Source organism: Oncorhynchus masou, chromosome 23, assembly GCF_036934945.1.
Source record: "Oncorhynchus masou masou isolate Uvic2021 chromosome 23, UVic_Omas_1.1, whole genome shotgun sequence".
NCBI lineage: Eukaryota > Metazoa > Chordata > Actinopteri > Salmoniformes > Salmonidae > Oncorhynchus > Oncorhynchus masou.
The window spans coordinates 59,062,502-59,084,613 of NC_088234.1; the positions used below are offsets into that span (position 1 = coordinate 59,062,502).

The following is a 22,112-nucleotide window of genomic DNA, read 5'->3' on the forward strand; positions in this document are numbered from 1 at the left end:
ACTTCAGGAAAGCGCAGCGGGAGCACGCCCCTATCCACATTGACGGGACTGCAGTGGAGCAGTTAGAAAGCTTCAAGTCCCTCGGCATACACGTCACTGTCGATCTGAAATGGTCCACCCACCCACGCAGACAGTGTGGTGAAGGCACAACACCGCCTCTAACTTCAGTAGGCTGAAAAAAAGTGACATTGCACCGAAAACGCTCAAACTTTTACAGATGCACAATTGAGAGCATCACGTCAGGCTGTATCGCCGCCTGGTATGGCAACTGCACCACCCTCACAGGGCTCTCCAGAGGGTGGTGTGGTCTGCCCAACATCACCAGGGGCAACCTACCTGCCCTCCAGGACACCTACAGCACCTGATGTCACAGGATGGCCAAAAAGATCATCAAGGACAACAACCTGAGTCACTGCCTGTTCCCCCCACTATCATCCAGAAGGTGATGTCAGTACAGGTGCATCAAAGATGGGACCGAGACTGAAAAACAGCTTCCATCTCAAGACCATCACTGTTAAATAGCCATCACTAGGCGGCTTCCACCTGGTTACGTAACCCTGCACCTTAAAGCTGTTGCCCCTTATACAGTTGAAGTCGGAAGATTACATTCACCTTAGCCAAAGACATTTAAACTCCATTTTTCACCATTCCTGACACTTAATCTTAGGGAATTTTTACTGTCTTAGGTCAGTTAGGATCACCACTATTTTAAGAATGTGAAATGTCAGAATAAAAGAATAATTCATTTCAGATTTTATTATCGGTCATCACATTCACAGTGGGTCAGAAGTTTACATGCACTCATTTAGTATTTTGGTAGCGTTGCCCTTAAATTGTTTACCTTGGGTCAAACGTTTTGGGTAGCCTTCCACAGTAAGTTGGGTGAAATTTGGCCCATTCCTCCTGACAGAGCTGGTGTAACTGAGTCAGGTTTGTAGGCCTTGCTCGTGCACGCTTTTTCAGTTCTGCCCACAAGTTGTCTATAGGATTGAGGTCAGGGCTTTGTGATGTGATGGCCACTCAAATACCTCGACTTTGTTGTCCTTAAGCTATTTTGCCACAATTTGGGAAGTATGCTTGGGGTCATTGTGCATTTGGAAGACCCATTTGCAACCAAGCTTTTAACTTCCTGACTGATGTCTTGAGATGTTGCTTCAATATATCCACATAATGTTCCATCCTCATGATGCCATCTATTTTGTGAAGTGCACCAGTCCCTCCAGCAGAAAAGCACACCAACATGATGCTGCCACCCCTGTGCTTCACGGTTGGGATGGTGTTCTTCAGCTTGCAAGCATCCCCCCCTTTAACTCCAAACATAACTATGGTAATTATGGCCAAATAGTTCTATTATTGTCTCAGACCAGAAGAGAGGACATTTCTCCAAAAAGTACGATAGTTGTCCCCATGTGCAGTAGCAAACCGTAGTCTGGCTTTTTTTAATGGCGGTTTTGGAGCAGTGGCTTCTTCCTTGCTGAGCCCGCCTTTCAGATGTCGATATAGGACTCGTTCTACTGTGGATATTGATACTTTTGTACCTGTTTCCTCCAGCATCTTCACAAGGTCCTTTGCTGTTGTTCTGGGATTGATTTGCACTGCTCACCAAAGTACATTCATCTCTAGGAGACAGAATGAGTCTCCTTCCTGTGCGGTATGACGGCTGCATGGTCACATGGTCTTCATACTTACGTACTACTGTTTGTACAGATGAACGTGGTACCTTGCTCCCAAGGATGAACCAGAATTGGAGGTCTACAATTTTTTTTTTTTAAGGTCCTGGCTGATTTATTTGGATTTTCCCATGATGTCAAGCAAAGAGGCACTGCGTTTGAAGGTCGGTCTTGAAATACATCCACAGGTACATCTCCAATTAACTCAAATGATGTCAATTAGCCTAACAGAAGCTTCCATAGCCATGACATAATTTTCTGGAATTTTCCAAGCGAAAATTCCAGTGAAGTAATCTGTCTGTAAACAATTGTTGGAAAATATACTTAGGACATCTACTTTGTGCATGACACAACTGAGTTGCCAAAACTATAGTTTGTTAACAAGAAATGTGTGGAGTGGTTGAAAAACTTTACGTTTTAATGACTCCAACCTAATTGTACGTAAACTTCCGACTTAGACTTGAAATTCCTGGCCACTTCAGTAATGGAACACTAGTCACTTTAAAAATGTTTGCATATTTTTGCTTGACTCATTTCATTTGTATATACTGTATTCTATTCTATGCCACACCGCCATTGCTCATCCTAATATATTACATTTTCATTTTAGGTTGTGTGTATTGTTAGATATTACTGCACTGTTGGAGCTAGAAACAAGCATTTCGCTACACCCGCAATAATATCAGCTAAACATGTGTATGTGACAAATAAAATTGGATTTAAACACTAGAAAATACAGTTAAATCTAGTTTTACGACACTCACTGAAATAACACGCTTGGAAACGGGATTCTTCACATTTCACGCCACTTTAGTCTGCAAGTGAAGGGTGCAAATTGCCATTACTCTGAGATGGACAGGGTGCACTTGCGACAACTGGGTTCAAGAGGACCCTTCAGAGCTCAAGATCTCTCCCTCTTCGAATGAGGAATGGTAACGCGGCTAACTTCAAGCAATGCAAGCGGATACGCATGCATCAATTCAAACTTTGGCCAAGACTTCCTAAACATAAGCCAACATATAGCAGGACAACTGTTAATTACATGGAGGCTTGCAAGTCAAGGCTGACAAATGATCACGTGGAACCACAATTCTCCTATAGAGCTCCATTTTTATGGAACGGTCTGCCTACCCATGTAAGAGACGCAAACTCGGTCTCAACCTTTAAGTCTTTACTGAAGACTCATCTCTTCAGTGGGTCATATGATTAAGTGTAGTCTGGCCCAGGAGTGGGAAGGTGAACGGAAAGGCTCTGGAGCAACGAACCGCCCTTGCTGTCTCTGCCTGGCCTGTTCCCCTCTTTCCACTGGGATTCGCCCGCCCCCCCCCCCCCCCTTGGGTTGTGCCGTGGCGGAGATCTTTGTGGGCTATACTCGGGCTTCTCAGGATGGTAAGTTGGTGGTTGAAGATATCCCTCTAGTGGTGTGTGGGCTGTGCTTTGGAAAAGTGGGTGGGGTTATATCCTTCCTGTTTGGCCCTGTCTGGGGGTGTCCTCGGATGGGGCCACAGTGTCTCCTGACCCCTCCTGTCTCAGCCTCCAGTATTTATGCTGCAGTAGTTTGTGTCGGGGGGCTAGGGTCAGTTTGTTATATCTGGAGTACGTCTCCTGTCCTCGTTGGTGTCCTGTGTGAATTTAAGTGTGCTCTCTCTAATTCTCTCCCGGAGGACCTGAGCCCTAGGACCATGCCTCAGGACTACCTGACATGATGACTCCTTGCTGTCCCCAGTCCACCTGGCCATGCTGCTGCTCCAGTTTCAACTGTTCTGCCTGTGATTATTATTGGACCATGCTGGTCATTTATGAACATCTTGGCCATGTTCTGTTATAATCTCCACCCGGCACAGCCAGAAGAGGACTGGCCACCCCTCAGCCTGGTTCCTCTAGGTTTCGGCCTTTCTAGGGAGTTTTTACTAGCCAACGTGCTTCAACACCTGCATTGCTTGCTGTTTGGGGTTTTCGGCTGGGTTTCTGTACAGCACTTTGAGATATCAGCTGATGTACGAAGGGCTATATAAATACATTTGATAGAGTTGTCACCTTTTGTTTTCTTATGAGCAGTAATAACGCTCACCCACTGTCCCCATTAACTAGAATTCCTCCTTTTAGGGAAAACAAATATTTACCTACAGTACTGGACTTCAGCGTTTGACTGGTCACTGGGAGGCCATGTTTTAGATTAGACCTCGTTTTAAACACTCAGCTGCATCTATTAAGCAGGGTTGATTACATTCTCTTGGCTCATCTCAGACATATGCACTGCAGATAGCACAGGTTGTTCCCATCTCTGCTCAGGGTGGGACAGTATTGGTGAGGAGCCAAGGAGAGGGGAGGAGGGCCAACATCCCATGATTGATTACCTGCTTAGTGTGGCTTTAAGAACATTCAGCATCTGTATCAGCAGAGAGAACAATGTTGACCTGTCATCACTAATCTTCCATTTCTACCATCCTGAAGGCTGTACACAAGTTGTTTGTAGCCATCCATTTGTAAGATACTTATGTTGTGTTAAAATCTAGGCTGTTATTGTTCAGGAGGTACAGGAATACTGCAGGGTACTGAATATGTAAATATTTCATACAGTAATGCATTCCAATGATTGTATGAAACCGATGGAAAATTGTTCCAGGAAAAAAAAGGGCTTTTTTTCCAGTAATCGATAATGCTGAATAAGCCATCGCACAAAGGAATACAAAAACATCAATTATCAAATGTGCTTAGTAGATGGGGACTATATTTAAAAAAAAAAATACAGATTTTGGCAGCAGCAGTGGGAGCCAGCACATTCTAAAACTGACTGCATACACCAACAGTACAAAACATTGAGAACACCTTCCTTAGAACAGCCTCAAGTCATCAGGGCATGGACTCTACAAGTTGTCGAAAGCGTTCCCCAGGGATGCTGGTCCATGTTGACTCCAAACGCTTCCCACGGTTGCTTCAAGTTGGCTGGATGTCCTTTGAGTGGTGGCAGAAAAAAAAGTACCCAATTGTCATACTTGAGTAAAGATACCCAGTAAATACCAAATTGAGTAAAAGTCAAAGTATACTCAAGTACCACAAGTAAATATACTCAAGTGCCACAAATAAACGTAACTGCTAAAATATAAGTATCAAAAGTATAAATAATTTAAATCCTTATATTAAGCAAACATCACAATTTTCTTGGATAGCCAGGAGCACACTCAGACATCATTTACAAACAAAGCATGTGTTTAGCGAGTCAGCCAGATCAGAGGCAGTAGGATGTTCTCTTAATAATTGCATGAATGACACTTTCTGACCTGCTAAGCATACAACTTTTGGTTGTCAGGGATATTGTATGGAGTAAAAAGTACATTATTTTCTTTAGGAATGTAGTGAAGTAAAAGTTGTAAAAATATTTTTTAAATGGTTAAGTACCTATATCACCCAAAAGCAACTTTAGTACTTTAAAGTATTTTTACAGCACTGGGTGGTGGACCATTAGATACACAACTGTTGAGCATGAAAAATACAGCAGTGTTGCAGTTGACACAAACCACTACACTTGGCACCTACTACCCCCTACAAAACACACAATCTATTGCCATGCCCATTTACACTTTGAATGGCACACACACAAGCCATGTCTCAACACTTAAAAATCCTTCTTTAACCTGGCTCCCATTCATCTACACTGGTTGAAGTGGATTTAACAATTGATATCAATAAGAAATCATAGCATTCACATTGATTCACCTGGTCAGTCTAATGGAAAGAGGTGTGCTTAATGTTTTGTACAGCCAGAGCATATCCATAACAGATTACCTGCAGCACATCTCCAATATACATCTCCCACCATCTGAAGGCCAGCACAAAGGACAGAACAGGAAGAACACGTGCCTGCACTCCACCCTCCCTACAGTATGTGTTGTAACTCCTCCATACCTCTGGGAGGAGGGCCAGAGCTGAGCACGCAGACTCCAGCATCCTCAGTGCGTTCTGTCAGTGCAGCCCTATGCCGATCGACCGGCAGAATGCCCCGGCCAGATTAGAGAGCCTTCATGAATCGCCGCTCACCTTGGATGATTCCCAGGGCATCTCGGACCATAGTGGTGCTCCTCCCCAAGAGCATTGTGGGATGTCATACTAATCTATTTAGATTATATACGCAAGTCTCTGCACATACTCAAGTCGCTTTGATTTTAGAGAAGAGCTTCACGAGAGCTCAGCTCGGTCATCCGTAGGTCAGTCACTTGTTTTGGCAGGGTAATGGTTAGCACAGCACGCTAGCTTCTGGAGTACAAGATTCCATTGTTGACGTGAGATTGACTCTCGCCTTGGGCAGAGGAGCGACTCCATCACGTAGATGCCGTGCATCAATAAGGACATGAGTTGTTCCTGACCATGTGGCCTGGCGAGGAAAAGGCCAGGTCATTGGACGTCCCCAGTTCTTGTTCCTCTCAGTTCTGATGTCAGACACCAATCTCCTGCTGCTGGGTGACATTGGCAGGTCAGACGAGCAAACGATCCTCTCCACTGGGGAATCAATTCTGGGTTACGACTGTGAGCCATGGGGCAAGGACAGGCTCCCAGGGCCTTGACTGTGGACCAAACTATTCCCAGCATGCCATGTGTGGGACAGTGTGTATTTAAGGAAAAATAATACTCCAGAGCAAATCTCCTTAATACCTCCTCAGCACAGCTCAACCCCCCCAGCCTTAGTAAAAATGAAACTCCCACCAGAGTGTATTTTAAGCAGAGACGGACACAGTTACTGACAAGGCTCACAATCACCCCACACACACACACGCAAACGTCAAATGAAGGAGAATCTGGACGCAGCACTGTCGTAGGATATTATTTTAGAAAAGCTTGTGCCATTATGCTGGTTAACATATGCAGTTATTCCAGGGACCTCTAGTTGTAAGGATGGAGAGGAGACAGGCTTTACAGGACCCAGACAGCCTGCGTGTTGAGGCTGTCATAACAATATTATTACTGAATGTGGATCTGTGATCCTGAGGGTGATACTGGCAAGACATCACAGCCCACAGAAGCAGAATGACAGACAGACTGAAGTAGACGTACGCACAGTGAAAGCAGAGTTTAAAGACCCTCGTCATGTCTAATCGTGGTTTCACACTGACTATAGTTATGAACTCTTCATGTCACCTGTTTTCATGACTTCTACCAGTGGGGTCCGCACTGTGTTTAAATAGAACTGTCGAAAGCTCATGAGCTCAAAAATGTATATTGGTGCTTAATTTCTTTCCTTATACTGACATTATGTGGGGGTGTTTGCAGAATAATTCTTCAGAGAGAACATATTAACATTGTATCTCTCCTTGGCTAGTGTTTTACACCCACTCTATAACATTATCACTGAGATGCCACATCTGCAGAACTTCTCATTTATTTGGATTGCGAGCATCCACCACTTTGTGCAGAGAACACCCCATGCTCAAAGCCTGTGTGTAGGGTTACAGCTAATGTTGTAAGTAGCCTTTGGCTACATGCAAATCAAATTAAAGTAATCCCAGAGAAGGTCATGTCGCAAACTCCCCCTTCTCTCCCCCCCGCTCAAGTTTCCCCCATTAACAAAATGCAGAACTGAAAAGCCCCCAAAATGTCAAAGGACATTATCTCAGACACACATTTCCAATGCCTTGGATTTCATACATATACACATAAAAGTAAACATGTAAAGCTGAAATAAAAGACACCAGAATCACAAGAAGCTTACTCTCAAATGTTGTGTACAAATTTGTTTACATCCCTGTTAGTGAACATTTTTCCTTTGCCAAGATAATCCATCCATCTGACAGGTGTGGCATATCAAGAAGATTAAAAAGCATGATCAATACAGGTGCACATTGTGCTGGGACAATAAAAGACCACTCTAAAATGTGCAGTTGTCACAATACAATGCCACAGATATCTCAAGTTGAGGGAGCGTGCAATTGGCATGCTGACTGCAGGAATGTCCAACAGAGCTGTTGCCCGAGAATTTAATGTTAATGTCTCTACTATAAGCCGCCTCAAAAGTAATTTGAGAGAATTTGGCAGTACGTCCAACCGGCCTCACAACCGCAGACCATGACAGCCAAGGACTTCCACATCCGGCTTCTTCAGGATCGACGCTAGCCAAGGACCTTCAGAGGGAGTGTGGGGGTGCTGAGGAGTATTTCTGTCTGTAATAAAGCCCTTTAGTGGGGAAAAACTCATTCTGATTGGCTGGGCCTGGCTCCCAAATGGGTGGGCCTACGCCCTCCCAGGCCCACCCATGGCTGCTCCCCTGCCCAGTAATGTGAAATCCACAGATTAGGGCCCAAGTTATTTATTTCAATAGTCTGATTTCCTTCTATGAACTAAGTCAGTAAAATCTTTGAAATAGTTGCATGTTGCATTCATACCTCTGTTCATAAGTCCATAGCTCCTAGGCCTGGAGCCATGCACACATTGACTCTTGGTGTGCACACAATATAGAACTCAAACTGCCTGGGGTCATGAGTGAATACTCATGACAGCCTGAATATTAAAAAACATTGATGTACTGTAGCTGTTATCTGTTGAGCAGTAGAGATATTTGTCTCCAAACCCCTAAGGTCCAGCCTAACTGGCAAGTGTCTCCAATTACATTTAACCTCTCCCTGTCCGTGTCTAATACCAACATGTTTTAAGCAGACCACCATAGTGCCCTGTGCCCTGTGCCCTAAAACACTAAGGTAACCTGCCTGAATGACTGACCCACAGCACTCACATCTGTAGCCATGAAGTGCTTTGAAATGCTGATCATGGCTCACAACACTAATTATTCCAGAAACACTATACCCACTCTAATTTGCATACCACCCAATCAGCTCCACAGATGCAATCGCTATTGCGCGCCACACTGCCCTTTCACACTTGGAAAAAAGGAACACCTATGAATAGAATGCTATTCATTGACTACAGCGCAGCATTCAACACCAGGGTGCCCTCAAAAGCTCATTATTAAGCTAAGGACCCTGAGACTAAACACCTCCCTCTGCAACTGGATCCGGGACTTCCTGACGGGCCGCCCCCAGGTGGTACGGGTAGGTAACACATCCGCCACACTGATCCTCAACACAGGGGACCCTCAGGGGTGCGTGCTCAGTCCCCTCCTGTACTCCCTGTTCACTAATTACTGCACAGCTATGCACGACTCCAACACCATCTTTAAGTTTGCCAATGACAGTGATACGTAGGCCTGGTCACCGACAACGACGAGACAGCCTATAGGAAGGTCAGACCTGGCCGTATGGTGCCAGGACAACAACCTCTCCCTCAACGTGATCAAGACAAATGAGATGATCGTGGACTACAGGAAAAAAGAGGACCGAGCACGCCCCCATTCTCATCGATGGGGCTGCAGTGGAGCAGGTTGAGAGTTAAGTTCTCTGGTGTCCACATCACCAAACTAACATGGTCCAAGCACACCAAGACAGTTGTGAAGAGGGCACAACAAATCCTATTCCCCCCCACTCTGTTATCTATGCATAGTCTTGCTATTGTTATTTTACTGCTGCTCTTTAATTACTTGTTGCTTCTATATCTTATCCGTATTTCTTTTAAACTACATTGTTGGTTCGGGGCTCGTAAGTAAACATTTCACTGTAAAGTCTACACCTGTTGTATGCGGCGCATGTGACGAATACAACTTGATTTGAGTTGGTCAACACTCCCCCTGTCAAATCAATCACACATTCCACAGACCAAGCCTCTCTGCACACTCCCACTGCCCACTAAAACACCAACAGTCAGCCTACTCTACTCACCCACATATGAATGATTCCATGCCATCCTTATACCAAATAATCCATTAAAATCGCTCACACACACAGGTTAACCACGTCAACAGTGCTGCACAATATCCCACTCCTAAACAGTTGTTTAGAATAGATGACACCATGGGTACAACTAGTAGTCAAGACTGACCCCAGCCGAGGTCATCCCTGGGTCACAAAGTTATCCGTGGTTGTACAACGTGAGGCAAACCAGGATTAGCACTGGAGAAATGTAACATGTCTCAAACAGGTTCTGTGTAGAGCAGAGTGTAAACAGAAAAGGGAAACGTCATCTCTGTACAAAGAAGAATGGTATGATGGTGGTGGGAAATAAACTAAATGGATGCCAGACCTTGCGGTAAAGGACAGGAGAAGACAGAGGTACAAGGTATAAGAGTAATTGGGAATTGAGAGGTCCTTTCAACAATGAACTCCGATCCCTCCATTTATACAGACATGTGCACCAGAGAATCCAATCCTAAAGTAAAACATCCGAGAGAGAGGATTCCTAAACTAAAACATCCAATGGGGGGGATAAAATAAGAGCGAGAGAAAATACCTTTCTGGCTGAAGCAGTTGCCTATATTTAGCCAGGGTTGTGCCATTGGGCAAACGCACCAGTTCTGCCGTTCCATTACCTACCTGCTGCAGCTTTCCAGCACTTTCCACCTTTCCCATCCCTGATGGGACATCAACCCACTTACAGCCTTGTAGATGAACAGCCAGAGATGTTTCCACCAGGCAAGGTGACCCCAGCCATTCTCACACAGAGGAGCGCACTCAGCCTGGGCTGCACAGCTCAGCTGACCCGGGGTCCCAGAGAGAGAGGCTGCAGTGGGGCTATACGGGTCAGGCCTAACCCTCTAACGGGGAAACCAAACCCACTCACAGGTAAATTCTGTGCTGATTTTACTTGAAAGGAGCACTATGACATTGGAGACGTATATAAACCTGTTTAATATGGCTGGGATCCCGTTAATGGGATGGATATGACAGCCAGTGAAAGTACAGGGCGCCAAAGTCAAAAACAGAAATCTCGTAACTAAAATTCCTCAGACAGTACTATTTTACACCATTTTAAAGATAAACTTGTTAATCCCACCAGTGTCCGATTTCAAAAAGGCTTTACGACGAAAGCACAACATTATGTTAGGTCAGCACCTATTCACAGAAAAACAGCCATTTTTCCAGCCAAAGAGAGGCGGAGTCACAAAAAGCAGAAAGATACAAATTAATCACTAATCTTTGATATCTTCAGATGACACACGTTACACAATAAATGTATGTTTTGTTCGATAATGTTAATATTTATAGCCAAAAATCTGTTTACATTGGCTCATTTTCAGTAATGTTTTGCCTCCAAAACATCCAGTGATTTTGCAGAGAGCCACATCAATTTACAGAAATACTCATAATAAACATTGATAAAAAGATACAAGTATTATACATGGAACTTTAGATAAACCTCTCCTTAATGCAACCGCTGTGTCAGATTTTTTTTTTTACTTTTCAGAAAAAGCACACCATGCTATAATCTGAGTACAGCGCTCTAAGCCCAAACAAGCCATAAAGATATCTGCCATGTTGTGGAGTCAGACGTCAGAATACCATTATAAATATTCACTTACCTGTGATGATCAGAATGCACTCCCAGGAATCCCAGTTCCACAATAAATGTTTGATTTGTTCCATAAAGTCCATAATTTATGTCCAAACACCTTTTTGTTCACGCGTTCAATACACAATCCAAACTCACTACGTGCGGGCAAGTCCATGCAAAAGTTCAGAAGAAAAGTCATATTACAGTTCGTAGAAACATGTCAAACGATATACAGATTCAATCTTTAGGATGTCAACATAAAATCTTCAATAACGTTCCAACCGGAGAATTCCTTTGTATGTAGAAATGCAATGGAACGCAGATCTAACTCACATGAACGCACGTGGTCAGCTCATGACACTGCCAGACCCCTGACTCAAAGAGCCCTCATTCCCCCCCTCCTTCACAGTAGAAGCATCAAACAAGGTTCTAAAGACTGTTGACATCTAGTGGAAGCCTTAGGAAGTGCAATATGACCAATATCCCACTGTATATTCGATAGGCCGATGAGTTGAAAACCTACAAACCTCAGATTTCCTACTTCCTGGTTGGATTTCTCAAGTTTTTGCCTGCCATATGAGTTCTGTTATACACAGACATCATTCAAACAGTTTTAGAAACTTCAGTGTTTTCTATCCAAATCTACATAAATTAACAACTGGGCCTGAGTAGCAGGCAGTTCACTCTGGGCACATCCAAGCTACTCAATACTGCCCCCAGCCATAAGAGGTTAAGACAACAAAAACAAGTCCATGAAACAAAGTCTATTACAGGTCCCTGGAGATCTTTTTATTTTGATTTGTTCAATGAAATGTTTTTTTTTTTTAAAGCCTCGAGTGACACTCCATCCCGTGAACGGGACCATTGTCATCATCTGACACTAATTAGCATAACACAAAGGACATAAATATTACTAGAAAATATTCCTATTCATGAAAATCACAAGTGAAATATATTGAGACACAGCTTAGCCTTTTGTTAATCACCCTGTCATCTCAGATTTTCAAAATATGCTTTACAGCCAAAGCTAGACAAGCATTCGTGTAAGTTTAGATAGGCGAGCATAGCATTTTGTCCAGCTAGCAGCAGGTAACTTGGTCACGGAAATCAGAAAAGCAATCAAATTAAACCGTTTACCTTTGATGAGCTTCAGATGTTTTCACTCACGAGACTCCCAGTTAGATCGCAAATGTTCCCCTTTTCCAAAAATATTATTTTTGTAGGCGAAATAGCTCCGTTTGTGCTTCACATTTGGCTGAGAAATCACCTGGAAATTGCAGTCACGAAAATGGTTAAAAATATTCCAAATTAGCTCCATAATAGCGACAGAAACAAGTTGTTTATAATCCTTCAAGGTGTTTTTCAAATATCTATTCGATAATATATCCATCGGGACAATTCGTTTTTCAGTAGGACCGAGTGGAGTAATGGCTACCTCTATTTTACGCGAGTATCTCTGGGAGCATCAGGTGACCACTTGCGCAATGTAGCCACCTACGGGTATTCTTCAACAAATGCGTAAAACTACGTCACAATGCTGTAGGCACCGTCGGGAATACAGAGAAAGAGTAATCTGGTTGATGTCCCTATTGAACAGTGAATGGGCTTCATTGGAACATAGCGCTTTCAGAACATGGGGCACTTCCGGATTGTATTTCTCAGGCTTTCGCCTGCAACATCAGTTCTGTTATACACAGACAATATTTTTACAGTTTGAAACTTGAGTGTTTTCTATCCTAAGCTGTCAATTATATGCATATTCTAGCAGCTTGTCCTGACAAAATATCCCGTTTATTACGGGAACGTTTTTTTTTCCAAAAATGAAAATACTGCCCCCTAGTCACAAATTAAGAACAAAGATCTAAAGGGGAATCGGTAGTTAAACAAAGTGTTCTACCCACCCTGGTGTCGGTAAGCTGAGGGAAGGTCTAGAGAAATGTAACTCAAATCCATAGACAGAGCTATGAATGCAGGGACTGACCATCCATGATATCAAAACTATAGGGTTAGCCATGTTGTTCAGGCTATATAGTGTTAAACTTTAGGGATAGGGGGCAGCATTGTCACTTTGGATGAATAGCGTGCCCATAGTGAACTGCCTCCTATTCTGTCCCAGATGCTAATAGATGCATATTATTATTATTGGATAGAAAACACTGAAGTTTATAAAACTGTTTGAATTATGTCTGTGAGTATAACATAACTCATTGGGCAGGCAAACTTCCAAACAGGAAGTGGAAATTCTGGGGCTGGTTGATTCAACTCATCACCTATTCACATCCAAATAAGATCTGGATCTGTTCGCACTTCTGACGCCTTCCACTAGATGTCAACAGTCAGTAGAACGTGGAATGAAGTCTCTAGTATGATGTGGGGCCGGATGGGAGGGGAATGAGGCACTGGTCTAGCAGAATGCCAGTTCCTGGTTATGCGCAGTACTCATTATATCGTCATGCGTTCCATTACTCTGTATACAAAAACGAATGCGCCGGTTGGAGCGTTATTGGATATATATGATAATAACATCCTGAAGATTCTCTACTTAGTTTGACCAGTTTATTCGACCTGGAATACAACTTTGAAGTTTGTCCGAGTTCGCCTGGACCAGCGCCAGCTTTTAAACATGTGAACTAAACATGCTAGCAAAAGTAGCTAATTGGACACTAGTAATTGACATTCTGGAACAACGATTTATTGCGGAACTAGGATTCCTTGCGCTGCATTCTGATGAAAGCTCAAAGGGAATATTTGTGATGTAATTTCATATTTGTTGACGCCAACATGGCGGAGAAATATATTTACGTCTGAGCGCCGTCTCAGATTGCATGGTATGCTTTTTTCGTAACGTTTAAAAAAAAAAAATAATCTGACACAGCGGTTGCATTAAGAACCAGTGCATCTTTAATTATATGTAAAACATGTATCTTTCGTCAAAGTTTGAGTATTTCTGTTATCTGCTCTAATTACTCCGGATATTTGAGGCATTTCTGAACATGACTCCAATGTAAACCGAGATGTGGCTATAAATATGCATATTATCGAACAAAACATAAATGTATTGTGTAACATGATGACATGAGTGTCATCTGATGAAGGTTATCAAAGGTTAGTGATTAATTTTATCTTTGGCTGGGAAAAATGGCTGTGTGTTTATTTGGATTTGGTGGGTAACAAATATATGTTGCGTTCGCTGTAAAACTTAAATCAGACACGATTGGTAGATTAACAAGATGTTTTCCATTTGCTGTATTGGACTTGTTAATGTGTGATAGTTAAATATTTTTGAATTTCCCTTGAAACCTTTTCAGTGGAATGTTGGGGGAGGTTCAGTTATCGGAACGTGTCCTAGACAGGTTAATGTACATTTACTTTGTTTACAAACATCTGGAATAAAAAAAGTTGACCTAAGCTTGAGGCACTTATAAGTTAAATTCTTCAAGAATCAATGGGTACAAATAATGTATACATCTAAAAATGGATGAAGTAACTACAGTTTGCCTCTAAAAAGGAACAAACCCAACCAAAAGCAGAATCTCATTCTCTTGATTGAAGAGAGGACAGAGAACGGGTTCCCACTGCAGGGTAGGCTGGCCTTATTCCTGAATAGACATCACCTGCTTGCTTATCTGCCACCAAGTTCAAGTACTCTTATAGGACAATGAGCATTCCTCAGTTCTCCCAGAGAGCTAGAAAATAAGTTCCACCTTCAGTAAACAAACCCATCACTTCACAAGACAAGAAGCCTCTGATGTTAACAGGATTCCCCCAGGGGAAAATGTATGAACACTACTCTGCACTAATAACTGATGAAACAGCGAGCTCGTTTTGCATGGCCCAGTGGCCCAGATGAGGGACTTGAACATTCAGACCATTCTGGTCATCCTTAATTGAAATTACCACCCACCCGGGGCCCCAAGCCATGCAAAAGGAACTTGTCCACCTACTGGCTTGGTACATAGGTAGAAAACAGAGGAGCGAGAGAATGTGCACACAGCTCAAAAAAATAAAAGGGAACACTAAAATAACATCCTAGATCTGAATGAATGAAATTCTTATTAAATACCTCTTTCTTTACATAGTTGAATGTGCTGACAACAAAATCACACAAAAATGATCAATGGAAATCAAATTTGTTTACCCATGGAGGTCTGGATTTGGAGTCACACTCAAAATTAGAGTGGAAAACCATACTACAGGCTGATCCAACTTTGATGTAATGTCCTTAAAACAAGTCAAAATGAGGCTCAGTAGTGTGTGGCCTCCACGTGCCTGTATGACCTCCCTACAACGCCTGGGCATGCTCCTGATGAGGCGGCGGATGGTCTCCTAAGGGATCTCCTCCCAGACCTGGACTAAAGCATCCGCCAACTCCTGGACAGTCTGTGGTGCAACGTGGCGTTGGTGGATGGAGCGAGACATGATGTCCCAGATGTGCTCAATTGGATTCAGGTCTGGGGAACGTGCGGGCCAGTCCATAGCATCAATGCCTTCCTCTTGCAGGAATTGCTGACACACTCCAGCCACGAGGTCTAGCATTGTCTTGCATTAGGAGGAAACCAGGGCCAACCGCACCAGCATATGGTCTCACAAGGGGTCTGAGGATCTCATCTCGGTACCTAATGGCAGTCAGGCTACCTCTGGTGAGCACATGGAGGGCTGTGCGGCCCCCCAAAGAAATGCCACCCCACACCATGACTGACCAACCGCCAAACCGGTCATGCTGGAGGATGTTGCAGGCAACGTTCTCCACTGCGTCTCCAGACTCCGTCACGTCTGTCACGTGCTCAGTGTGAACCTGCTTTCATCTGTGAAGAGCACAGGGCGCCTCTGGCAAATGCCAAAACGTCCTGCACGGTGTTGGGCTGTAAGCACAACCCCCACCTGTGGACGTCGGGCCCTCATACCACCCTCATGGAGTCTGTTTCTGACCGTTTGAGCAGACCCATGCACATGTGGCCTGCTGGAGGTAATTTTGCAGGGCTCTGGCAGTGCTCCTCCTGCCCCTCCTTGCACGAAGGCGGAGGTAGCGGTCCTGCTGCTGGGTTGTTACCCTCCTACGGCCTCCTCCACGTCTCCTGATATGAAGGCGCTACCAGGAGACAGTGTCCAGAGCGTACGGGCTTACGCTGACAGACACAGCAAACCTTCTTGCCACAGCAAACCTTCTTGCCACAGCTCGCATTGATGTGCCATCCTGGATGAGCTGCACTACATGAGCCACTTGTGTGGGTTGTAGACTCCGTCTCATGCTACCACTAGAGTGAAAGCACCGCCAGCATTCAAGTGACCAAAACAGCCAGGAAGCATAGGAACTGAAGTGGTCTTAGGTCACCACCTGCAGAACCACTCCTTTATTGGGGGTGTCTTGCTAATTGCCTATGCCATTTGCACAACAGCATGTGAAATTTGTCAGTGTTGCTTCCTAAGTGGACAGTTTGATTTCACAGAAGTGTGATTGACTTGGAGTTACATTGTGTTGGGTTGAGACAGGGATGCAGTTGAGCCCCACCCTCTTCAACATATATCAACGAATTGTTGAGGGTACTAGAATTCTGCACCACCCAGCCTCACCCTACTAAAATCAGAAGTCAAATGTCTACTTTTTCTTGATGATCTGGTGCTTCTTTCCCCAACCAATGAGGGCCTATAGCAACACCTAGATTTTCTGCACAGATTCTGTCAGACCTGGGCCCTGACAGTAAATCTCAGTAAAACAAAAATGGTATTCCAAAAAAGGTCAAGTTGCCAAGATCAAATACAATACAGTCTATCAAGATACTGTTGCCCATCCAGATCTGGCAGAAAAATATATACTTGAATCAGTAATAAAAACCCATTGCCCTTTATGGTTGTGAGGTCTGGGGTCCACTCAAACACCAAGAATTCACAAAATGGGACAAACACCCAATTGAGAAACTGAATGCAGAATTCTGCAAAAATATCCCCAGCGAACACCACAAAACAATTCATGCAGAGCAAAATCAGGCCAATGCATGCTAATTGCCAAAATCCTGAAAATCTGTTAAATTCTACAACCTAAAAGGAAGCGATTCCCAAACCTTCCATAACAAAGCCATCCTCTACAGAGAGATGAACCTGGAGAAGAGTCACCTAAGCAAGCTGGTCCCAGGGCTCTGTTCAAACACACCCCACAGAGCCCCAGGACAGCAATTCAATTAGACCCACCTAAATCATGAGGGAAAAAGAGAATTATGGGACACATTGCTCTTTTTTTTGTAAATTCTTTCCAAACTAGATACCTGAACACTGTGACTGACCCAAAATTAAGGACAGCTTTGACTATGTACAGACTCAGTGAGCATAGCCTTGCTATTGAGAAAGGCCACCGTAGGCAGACCTGGCTCTCAAGAGAAGACAGGCTATGGCCACACTGCCCACAAAATGAGGTGGAAACTGAGCTGCACGTCCTAACCTCCTGCCAAATGTATGACCATAGAGACACATATTTCCCTCAGATTACACAGATCCACAAAGAATTTGATAACTCCCATATCGAGTGGGTGAAATACCAGTGTACTATCAAAGCAGCAAGATTTGTGACCTGTTGCCACAAGGGGACACCAGCGAACACCATTGCAAATACAACCCATATTTATTTATTTTCCCTTTGTACTTGAACTATTCGCATAGTTTCAACACTATATATAGCCATAACATTTGAAATGTCTCTATTCCTTTGGAACTTTTGAGAGTGTAATGTTTCCTGTTTATTATTTATTTCACTTTGGTTTCCCATACCAATAAAGCCCTTTGAATTGAAAAAAAGGGAGATACATTCTTTTATCATTATGATCAGTCACACTCATGCTAGAGCACAGCCAACCAGCACACAAACTACGGCCAAGGGCTCACGAGTAGGCTACTGGCCTGTGATGGCAGTCATCCTAAAAACTGAGCAGAGAACGTGGCTATGGACTTGTATGTGTCAGTTTCCTCCTGAGTGGCTGAATATAGCCAATACTCTGAAAGGACACGAGGGTTTGTGAAATGGTGTGGTAAATATTTACATTAATGTTCAATAGCAAAAGGCCTGCTCACTCGAAATATACACAGAGTGTACAAAACACCTTCCTAATACTGAGTTGCTCTCCCCTTTGTCCTCAGCCTCAATTCATCAGGGCATGGACTCTACAAAGTGTTGAAAGCGTTCCACAGGGATGCTGGCCCATGTTGACGCCAATGTTCGCAGTTGTGTCAAGTTGGCTGGATGCCCTTTGGGTGGTGGACCATTCTTGATACACTCGGGAAACTGTTGATGAAAAACCCAACAAAATTGCAGTTCACACAAACCAGTGCGCCTGGTACCTACTACCATACCCCGTTCAAAAGGCACTTACACCAAGTTTGTGGACACCCCTTCAAATTAGTGGATGCCGCCATTTCAGCCACACCTGTTGCTGACAGGTGTATAAAATAGAGCACAGACATGCAATCTCCAGAGAAAAACATTAGCAGTAGAATGTCCCGTATTGAAGAGCTCAGTGACCTTCAGTGTGGCACCATCATAGGATGGCCGCTTCACCAACAAGTCAGTTCGTCAAATTTCTGCCCTGCTTGAGCTGCCCCGTTCAACTATAAGTGCTGTTATTGTGAAGAGAAAACAAAGAGCAACAACAGCTCAGCTGCGAAGTGGTAGACCACAAGCTCACAGAACAGGCCCAACGAGTGCTGAAGCATGTAACGTGTAAAAAAATAAATAAAAAGTCCGACCTCAGTTGCAACTCACAGTTCCAAAGTGCCTCTGGAAGCAACGTCAGCACAACTTTTTTTTTTACCTTTATTTAACTAGGCAAGTCAGTTAAGAACAAATACTTATTTTCAATGACGGCCTAGGAACAGTGGGTTAACTGCCTGTTCAGGGGCAAAACAGATTTGTACCTTGTCAGCTCGGGGATTTTAACTTGCAACCTTTTGGTTACTAGTCCAACACCCTAACCACTAGGCACCCTGCCGGGAGCTTCAAGACTAAGATCAACATATGCAATGCCAAGTGCCGGCTGGAGTGATGTAAAGCTCGCCGACCATTGGACTCCGGAGCAGTGGAAACGCATTCTCTAGAGTGATGATTCACGCTTCACCATCTGGCCGTCCAACGGACGACTGTGGGTGTGGCGGATGCCAAGAGAACACTACCTGCCCCAATGCATTATGCCAACTTTAAAGTTTGGTGGAGGAGGAATAATGGTCTGGGGCTGTTTTTCCATGTTTTGGGCTAGTCCCCTTAGTTCCAGTGAAGTGAAATATTAACAGTACAGCATACAATTACATTCTAGACAATTCTGTGCTTCCAACTTTGGCAACAGTTTGGGAAGGCCCTTTCCTGACAAAATGGTTTGTCAAGATCAGTGTGGAAGAACTTGACTGGCCTACACAGAGCCCTGACCTCAATTCCATTGAACACCTTTGGGATGAATTGGAAAGTAGACTGCGAGCCAGGCCGAATCGCCCAACATCAGAGCCCAACCTCACAATGCTCTTGTGGCTGAATGAAAGCAAGAAGCAAGTCCCCACAGCAATGTTCCACCATTTTATTGGACCAGGTGTCGCTTGAAAAAGACCTGTATAAATAAAAGTTCAATAATTGTTTATTTTAATAGTGGAAAGCCTTCCCAGAAGAGTAGAGGCTGTTATCGCAGCAAAGGGGGCGCAACTCCATATCAATACCCATGATTTTTGTAGGAGATGTTCAACATGCAGGTGTCCACATACCTTTGACCATGTAATGTATACATTTTGTCTTGCCCATTCAACATCTGAATGGCAGTGCGCTGCCCTACGGGACTCCCAATCACAGCTGGTTGTGATGCATCCTGGATTTGAACCAGGGTGTCTGTAGTGACGCCTCTAGCACCGCGATGCAATGCCTTAGACCTCTGCCCCACTCGGGAGCCCAATGATGTCTTAATTGTCTGATGGCTTAAAAATACTTTAATTTGTCCCCTCCCCATCTATACTGATTGAAGTAGAAATATCAATAAGGGATCGTAGCTTTCACCTGGTCAGTCTGTCATGGAAAGAGCAGTCGTTCCTAATGTTTTGTGCATTCAATATAGACCCTGCAGCAGAGCAATGATTTACAACCAAACTCTGACTCACGACTGTCAGTGATACTCGGGACAGCAAAGCCAATGCGCTGGATATCTCATAATCACAAGGCGTTCGTAACTATTTAAAAGGCCTCAAAGCCCACCTTGCTCAATATAGTGACAACCCCGTTTGGCACAAACATGCGAAGACGTGATGCAAATGGGGGATTTCACCGCCAAAAGGGTCAATTCAGCAGTTTGGCTGTGATTTAAATTGTGCCAATGACATGACGTCACTAAATGTTTTCAACTCCCGGTAAACATTAAAGGGTAGCCTCGAGCCACATGTAGCAGAGAGCAGACTCCGATGTGACATAAGAGATTCATGTATCGCTCGCTGTAGGCCTATCTGATTACATAATAGCTTCAAGTTATACATACGGTACCTAGATGTAATTCTTCCTCAATATCATTACGCACATTTAATACAATAAAGTCCAGAATTTCTCTTTGAATGTCGCATTTTATCAGTGTTTGGTTTGAAATCATAGCAATGTTTCTATAAACAAGGGCGGCCACGCCTGCATCTCTTCAAAGAGCAGTAGGGTGGCTCCTTGTGTATACCGTTATATACATTCTCAAACCTCCATATTAACATGGCGCAATGTGTGACTGCGAACCAAGTACCCTACAGATTAGATGCTCTCTGAATGAATGGCCTTTAGAAAAAGGCAACGCCGCACAAAACACCTAAATCTGATAGTTCAAGCAAAGAACTTATATAACAAATATAAAAACACATGCACTTCAAAATCCGAGCAATGTGGATAGAACAAGATCTGTTCGGTTCCACATTATTTCTGCAACAGTAACTGATTCTAACTGGATACAAAAAGAATTCTTATTGCGGTGTAATCTGTTTAGAGCGGTCCAGAGCGTAGTCTCCATCGCCGAGAAGAGCCCCAAGCCAATATCCTAGCTCAATAAAATAATTGCACAAACTTACCAATCAACAATTTCGGAGAAGCCTGCCAACAGCACGCAGCAAGACACTGGACGAGAAAAACGCAGAATCCTGATGGAGTCCTCCTCACCACCTTTCTTGCTGCAACTGCAGCACAATCTCGACAATGGGCGGAGACTTCGTCCGCAAGGTCTCACACACCAAGTGGGTTCTGCGCAAGGCTACCTCGACAGTGGTCGCGTTCCTCTGCTCAGATATTGCATGCATCAACCAATGGTTGCGTGACACGTCAACTACTGTGTCATTGACTGACAATTGCTATGACATATGATATTGTTAACTGATACTGAAAATACCTGTCCAGGCGTTGTAAGATCTTGCAGACGTCAACAACGCCTGGGCAGAGGAACGCGTCCAACATCTCCACATGCGTGATTTAGGGCAATTACCAGACGTTTGAAATTATTGCGGTCTATATCTCAATGCTGCCACTGTATAATATGCTGTGTCAGCATAGCTATTTAATTAAATGTAGAATTTTACATACATTTGCACTTGTATCAACCAGCTGAGTATTAATAAATTAAATCAGGACTGGTAAAAGCACAAGCCAAAGAAAATCGTGTGTCCTAAACACATTGTAGACTGTAGACACATTGGAAATTCTTTGTGGAAATTCTTTGAAGATTCGATAGTGTCATCATAAAGTAAAGATTGTGTTATAGAGAGATGACACACTTACATTACATTTTCGCAGAAGCTCGACTTACAGGAGCAATTATGGTTACATGCCTTGCTTAAGGGCACATTAATAGATTTGTCACCTAGTCAGCTCGGGGATTTGAGCCAGTGACTTTTGCAGTTATTGACCCAAAGCTCTTACCAGCTAAGCTGTCTCCCCCAATAAAATATTATGCTACTGTATATAACAACCGAAAAGCCAATACAGGCAGCCTAGAATACAGATTGAAACATTTAAAAAAATCAAAATGTCTCTAGGGATTACCCTTTTTGTTCATTCTCTATTCTCTATCAAAATAGTGAGTCATTGAAGATATTAGA

At 43.6% G+C, this 22,112-nt stretch overlaps 1 protein-coding gene across 2 annotated transcripts in view; it reads right to left on the reverse strand.

Annotated features, from left to right (window-relative positions):
• LOC135511123 (spectrin beta chain, non-erythrocytic 1-like) overlaps nucleotides 1-21,254 on the reverse strand; it is a 164,015-nt gene extending 142,761 nt beyond the window's left edge. Inside the window, exon 1 of one of the 2 annotated variants that reach the window (XM_064932685.1) lies at nucleotides 21,093-21,253. The gene's annotated coding sequence lies outside the window, so the exon portion shown is untranslated. Of the gene's footprint in view, nucleotides 1-21,092 lie in introns of both variants that reach the window. The other variant, XM_064932686.1, reaches the window with a different exon arrangement.
• Nucleotides 21,255-22,112: the final 858 nt, after the last annotated feature.